At 38.1% G+C, this 7,785-nt stretch overlaps 1 protein-coding gene across 1 annotated transcript in view; it reads right to left on the reverse strand.

Moving 5' to 3' along the window:
- Window positions 1-7,785, reverse strand: part of VPS13B (vacuolar protein sorting 13 homolog B) — an 806,861-nt gene that overhangs the window by 92,763 nt on the left and 706,313 nt on the right. The window lies entirely within an intron of this gene.

Consider the following 7,785-nt stretch of genomic DNA (forward strand, 5'->3'; position numbering starts at 1 on the left):
CTTAGTCAAATTTAAACACACTACATTCACATTTTAAAGTTTTCCTCTTCCCAGGGTTTCCTCCCGATGTGCAGCAGCCTTGGGCTTTCCCCTGAGTACCTTGGGCCAGAAGATGACAGGCCTGCCATAGCTGTGATAGCAGCTGCTCTCAGGGCGAAGCCACAGAAAATGGAAATTCTCTCTGTAGATTACTTGGTCAAAATTTTGATTCTGCTCCAAAATCTGTCTGCCTTTGTGTAGTCTCCAGAACCCTCAGGTCGTTTTTGTTTTAGTTCTGTTCAGCATCCATAGCAGTTATTCACAGAAAGAATGATTCGTTGGTGTTTACACCAATCTAGGCCTTCTACTCTGTCTTAGCTTGGTTACTGTCATCTCTCTCACTCTTGGACTATGCAGTAGACCCTACACTGCTCTGCTTATATTCCCGATCTCCTCCTAGACTGGCTTCTCAATTACCCCAGAAGAGTCTTTACAAAATGCAACTGTGATCCCAGCATTCCTCTACTCTAAACCCATCAGCAGTCAAAAGCTGCCTATTACATACAAGTATGTCTCCTGAAAGTGGATTGCCAATCTTCCGAATATAACTCCTCTAAAGATGGGTGTATTATAATTAAATACTGAGGACTTTTGCAAACTGATTGTTAAATTTTTGATGGCTTGAAATCAACTGTGGTGTGAGTTTACATCATGAAAATGAGCTAACCCTATAAATCAGGGCATCCCTACCACTGGCTCTTAGGTACTGCAATAAGGGCCAGTTTACCAGCACATATCTCTTTAGCATGGTGTGCAATTCTTATATCTGAGTTATAGTAAAAAATCCTGAATACCCTTGACCAGGGCATGCTGTATTTATATCTATATCTATCTCCCCCTGGTTATGCTTGGTGTGTTTTTCTCCACTACCGTCCACTGGACCAACCACTACTCATCCTTCAAAGCTAGCCTCCGGAAAACTAACTTTTTTAAAAAAAAAGAATTATTTATTTATTTAATTCCATTTGTTATTATTATTTTTAAAATTTGACCAGCAACAGAGAGTGAGAGAAAGAGGAAAATGAGAAAACAAGTCGCCAGGTCCAGGACTCGAACCACAGTCAGCCACGTGGGAATCCAGCACCTTTAACCACTGCACCACCTGCTGGCCCTGGAAAATTAACTTTGACCTCTCTGGGTACACAGATTATCCAGCCTTTGTGCTATCACTTCCTCAAGACATCATTAAAACTGCTTATCACAGTATTCATGGGTCTTCATAGCTTTCACCTATTTTCCCTCCTTGCAGCTCCACACATGTACTCCACACTGTGGCCAAATTAGTCAGTTCTCCTACCATGACATGCTCTTTTATGCCTCTATAGATTTCACACATACTGATCCCTTTATCTGGAATACCACCCCTGCTATCTCCTCACTGGCCTACCTAACTCTAATTTAAACAATAAAGTTTAATACAAACATCCCTTCTGCCAAGAAGCCTTGCCAGATTCCCACCTTGATGTCAAGATGTGGAAACATTTTCTCTGGGTTCCCCCCTTAAGACTTTGTCCATTTCTAGATGCGATTTGTTTTACTTCAGTCACTTACCATTTCTCCCTGTCCTACATTATTGCAATGGTATTATCAAAAACACTGTCAGTATTGGTTTATTTTTCTAGTTACTACAGCAGACAGTAGGTTCCTTAGAAAAACGTACATATTTAATTACACACAATGACTCATGATAAACTGCAATTACTTTTCCTCCATTCTCTTCCCAGAATCTTGGGCATGTATGCACGTGCATCCAGTGTGAGTTTCAAGATGTAGGGTCTGGGATTTGAACCATGGTTGGCCATGTGGGAGTCTACCAATGTAATTGCTATACCATTTGCTGGCCCTTGAATTTGGAAATTATTTAATAGAACATGGGAAAATTTACGAAGGTTTTTTAGACAGTAAAGTGTAATCATCCAAGTACTCTGGAAAATTACTTGAGTTATAGTCTGCAAGATAAACTGGAGTGCGGCTAAGCTGTAATTAATAGGATACTTGAGAAAAACTACTGCAATAGTTCACATGAAAATTAATAAAGAAAAACATTCTTTTTTTTTTTTTTTTTTTTTAAGAGAGAGATTTTTACTATAGTGTGTGTGCACTCGCTGGAGAATCAGAGAGAGACAGAGACAGAAAATGAGAAATTACCCCACAGGGGGGAATGGCCACATCACAATCCCTTCTATTCTCTTGGGATCGTTCTCCACCATTCTTTTCTCTGGACCTTGGACATGCATGCACATGCGGCCGGCGTGAGTTTTTAAGCTGTCAGGTCTGGAACTCGAAATGTGGTAAATTACATGGGAGTCCAGCAACTTAACCATTATACTATCTGCTGGTCCCAAGAAAAACTTTCTTGATCATTACACTTGCCACTGTTTTATTTAGCATCTTAAATTTCTATTAGTCTTTTTTTGGGAGGTAAATCCTTGTTTTTATTTGCATGCTTCACTGATGGTAGATTACTACCAGGTTATTTATTGAGTTATGGTCTATGCTCATTAATAACTTTGAAGTTTCTTTGAAAGGAAGTACCAATTCCATTTTCAACTTCAATACATAAGAGTATGTCTATTTAATCTTTCTAAACAAACTTTAATGTGTGTGTGTGTGTATATGTTCAGTTTTGCGATATGTATACACACACACACACAGACACACACACACACACACCTACATGATTCAAGAACACTTGAAAAATATTTCAGTTTTGCTAGCACAGGATATTTCCTTGCCCCCTCCTGCTCAAGTCTGCTTTTTAAGTTTTGTAATTTGTGATTCCTACGACAACTGGAAATGTGTACATATGCATTATATAAATGAACTTGGACAAAGTGATAAAATTACATAGTCTAATTAATGAAACTAACAACTCGCTAGAATTACCATAAGATAGGCAGATACCCTAAACTTGCTTTGCTTTCCCTTTTACACAAGAATAATGATCAGGTCTCATTTTAAAATATCTTTACACCCAAAAAGAGAACTGCAGAATTTTTTGTTTATACACTGACTAGGCATAGAATGAGTACAATAAAAATATTTTACTGTTATTTGTGAGCACAGGTTAATTATAGAAGAGTTAGAGTCAAACAATTTTCTGTCATCTCTCAATTTCTGAAAATTTTTACCAAGCTTTCAAGTGATAGAAATGCCATTTAGGTCGGAATGAAATGAAATTAAAAAAAATAATAATTATTTATTTAATTTTATTTACTCATTCATTTATTTTAATTTGACCAGAGAGAGACACACTCAGAGAGAGGGAGAAAGTGAGAAAGCAGGCCACCAGATCCAGGACTCAAACCGTGGTCAACCATGTGGGAATGTCCAGCACCTTAATCACCATGCCACCTGCTGGTCCCCAGAATGAAATGAATTTTAAATCAAACCTTTAGGCTGCTGAATTTTACCAATCGAAAAGCCTTCAAGCAAGGGTTAGCAAATTGAGTTTAAATATGACATTCTGCCTATTTCTGGCTAGCCTATGAGCTAAGAATGGGTTTTTACCATTCTACCAATAGTTTTTAAGCAGTTAGAAAAAAATCAAAAGAAGAATATTTCATGATGCATGGAAGTTATATGAAATTCAAAATTTACTTCCCATAAATACAATTTTATTAAAATGTAGCCATCCATGTTCATTTATGTATTATACCTATGACTGCTTTTGCAGAGTTGTATAGCTGCAACAGAGACTAGACTGTAAGGCTCCCAAAGCTTAAAATATTTACTATTTGACTTTTTACACAAAATGTTCACCAATGTTTGTCTTGAAGCAACGTAAGATTTATATTTTTGTCATTAGGGCTATTTAGTGAGTATTCTAAGATGATCTGTTGCTCATCAAAATTAATTCTCACTTCCTACATTATGTATGTTTACATATCTACCACTCTCATGAGCTTATGAAAGTTTCCTATTCATTTTGGAGAAATATTTTATTTTCTATAGCTCTGTCTAGAGCCTTTTCCACATTGCTTGATAGTTCAATTACTAAAATGAAGTCACTGGTAACTGGAATTCTGCAATTCTGAAAATAATGTGCATAATCTGTAACTGTGCATGTCCTTGACATAAAAAGAAGTTACACATAAATCCTATTAGTTGGTGGAAAGGCCACCATCCCTAGTTTGGCTAAATATAAAAAAGCTTTCAGTGATTCTGAGCTACACATACTGCCCACATTCTGAGGAAAGATTCTACAAACTCACACTTCTAAGTCCCTAGGGTCGATTTTGTATACTGTGAAGCACTTCTTGCAAGTCCAATCACTTGCTGGTTCTTGTTTTCATCCATCCTGATGCGAAGTCTATTGACTTAGGATATTTAAGGGCCATTTGTGGTGGCATCTACGATTCTGTGCAGCTGACTATGTTCAATTACTCCCTAGGAAATAGTTTTGTTCTTCCTTTGTTTGTTTAGGCAAGAAATTGTTGTGGGATATCCAAGCATGTTGAGTGATTCTGCCTCAGAGCATGTGTTAGAGACTATAAGGAGGGCTTATGACTTTTAAATTCTAAAAGGTTACTTAGCTTTGGATTTCTGGAATTGTGTCCATGTTTCTTCTCATCCTATTGGGACTTACTGTTGTTAGCAACCTCCTGTGTGGTTCTAAGATATCTTGACCTCTTTGAAACCTTTCCAGGTGTCATTGCCACTTGCTTGATCTCTGCAATATAAGCTACATTGTTTAGTGGAGTTAAGTTCTATGAACTTTAGAAATCCTCCCTGAGACTATGAATTGACTAACACCCAAGGTAGCATAAACATGCAGATACAAATGTTCCTAAAACCAAGCTTGCTAGGCAATGGCAGGATATGATTTGGAGTCTGGAAAAAGGAACATTTTGCTCACTTGTGCATCTATGACTAGCTCCAGGTGCAGTTTGAAGCTAAATGGCTAGTTTTCTGATCCTCACATGTAACCTCTCATTAGAACACAGAATTTGCCTTGTTGATGTAAGGAATTCCATGAAGACCCTGTGGGCCTTCAGAGGGTCCTAAAACACACTTACTTCAGCATGCACAAATGTAGTAAAGAAACACTGTTTTCTATACGTCTAAGTTTTAGTCTAAAGGAGATTATAATGATTCCAACTCACCTTAACATTTGTAGGACTGGCAAGTGGCATGGTGGTTAACACAGTTGGATCTCACATGGCCTACTGCACAGTTTGAGTACTGGACCCAGCACATGCTCGGAAAACAAGCCAGTACATGTGCATGTATGCCCAAAATCCCAAAAGGAGAAATGGAGAAGGGATTGTGGTGTGTCCAGCCCCAGAAGTTGGAATGCCTTCTCACTTTCCTTTTCTCTCTCCCACCCCCCATGTCTCTCCGGTAAATGCTCATGTCCTCTAGCAAAATTTTAAAAATAAATAAAAATAAAGATTGTGTCTATGGCATGCAGTTATAATTTAAAATAAAAAGTTTAACAGATACAGGTCTTCTGTTTCCAGTTTGTTACTAAAAGGTTCATATTGTTTTGGTAATACAGTTACAACTTTGCAAGTGTTCATACTTGGACTATTATTCCATATTACTCTAGCTTTATATGTGGCCTACTATACCAGTGATTTCTCAGCCCTTCCTTAAAACCTCATAGCTTGGCTATTCTCAGACAAATCACGCTGAGGAAACCTAGGAGAGTGAGAAAATAATGTGGCAATTACATTGTAAGTAGGAAGATCAGTCATTCAGTCCCAATTGTATCATTACCTAACTTAATATTTGTCTCCTTGTGTATATCCTACATATAAGAAACAATATAAACTATACAGAGATTTATAAAAATAAAACAAGTAAAAAAAAAAGCCTTGAAAAAGTACACAAGAGTATAAATACGAAAGGTGCAGTACTAACAGTGTTCATCCATTCTTCTTTCCTGTTGACTTCCTCCCCATCCTGAAATTGTATGTCCATAATATGAAGATTGCAATCTTTCACACTGAGCTAGGTAACTAGATGTTTTGTTTGTTTGTTTGTTTTTTAATGATAGGAAGAGAGAGAGAGAGAGAGAGCAAGAGAGAGAGAGAGAGGGAGGGAGGGAGGAAAGGAAGGAGACGGAGAGGGAGAGGAAGGGAGGGAGAAAGAGAGGGAGGGATATGGATGACAAGAGGAAGAGGAGGAAAAGGAGGAGGAAACAGGTGGGCGAGGGTAGTCTCACTGCTGTGATCTCTTCTCCGGCCTCCTAGTTAGCTAGCATTACAGGTGTGCACTCAGTCTGTTTAGGTTGACCAAGTATCCAAACCCAGGCCTCCCACGTGGCCCCAGTCTTGTGCAGCACTGCCCTATTTGTGCTACTGCAACTAAGCCTGAGCCAGCTATTCTTAGGACCATCTACTCCATCCTGGCCCCACTGTCTATGGACTCCTGAGGGTGATGAAAGGCTAGGTTAGCTGTGTATCTTTAAGTAATGGTGAGAAAAGTTAGCCTTCATCTGCTATGCATTCTGTAGGCCAAGGCCTGCAGCTTGCTGTGTTTATGGGTACAGTGTATAATTACACATACTATAGCTTCTCAGAGGCTTCTTTCCTGCCACTAGTAGTTCATTGCTGGGAATGCAATTACCATTACAACATTTAGATGATCTAAAAGGGTATACAGGTGTGAACACGGCTAATCTCTGGGTGGCTGAGATTTCAGGTATATGTGTGTGGGTATGTGTGTGTGTGTTTGTGTGTGTGTCCTGTTTTGTATATATATCTGTATACTCTCACTTTTGCAACCAATAAAATAATAACAGAAAGAAACAATTTTGAAGCAAAACAACCTTTATATTTTAAAGGGCAAACAACTTGAGAACTCTCTAACGTGAAAATTTCTCAAGAGAAAAATGACACAGTAACAGCATGAGAGCCACTCTAAAAATATGACTGCAGTAGTATATCATGTAAGAAATTTTATAGTTTTTATTTTAAAAAGATTTATGCAGTTTTAATGTCCTGTCAGGTTAATTTGAACTAAATAAATATATTTTAAAAAAGACATAGTGCACTATATCTACTTGCCCAAGTTTTGTACCAACAGTATGAAAACAAATAAGAAATCAGAATCTAGCTAATATATATGAAAAAAAAAAAAAAAGAAAGAAAGAAAGAAAAGAAAAGAGGAAAGATGGAGGCTGAGGGTATAACCTATTCTGAAGCTGATCTATGAACCAGATGGGAAAACTTGTTCTCTAATCTAATGACTCTTTTAATCACAAGCAGACAGTAGTTCCTTTACTACCCAGGGTTTTAGAAATACATTATTCTTGAGAGTACTTTCCAGGATTTCTTTTACTTATTTAAGATCACATCTTTGTATTTAATTCATCCTCATATTATCCCTGTAGGGCACATCTCTCTAATTATTCCCATCTAAAGTGACAGGAAAATGAAATTATACTACTTGGAAAACAGACATGCTTTGGTATGACTTTTCTCAGTGCCCCCTTGGGTGTAGTTTGTTATCGTGCTCATTGCCACAGATCATGAGCTGTCCTTGGAGGGTAAGGACTATGACTTACCTGTCCTTGAATTCCCAGTGCCTGGTATATGCCTGGTATGGAGCATGAACACGGGAGAAATCTGAATAAACGAATGAGTAATAATGCCCAACAAACGATGCTTATAGGATATCAAGTACTAGGGCCAGCTGATGGTGTGGTGGTTAAGGTAACTGAATCTCACATGGCTGTCTATATGGTTTGAGTCCCAGACCTGGAGGCTTGGAATACATGCCAGGCACATGTGTGTGTGT

This window comes from Tupaia chinensis, unplaced genomic scaffold (genome assembly GCF_000334495.1).
Source record: "Tupaia chinensis unplaced genomic scaffold, TupChi_1.0 Scaffold000646_1, whole genome shotgun sequence".
Lineage (NCBI taxonomy): Eukaryota > Metazoa > Chordata > Mammalia > Scandentia > Tupaiidae > Tupaia > Tupaia belangeri.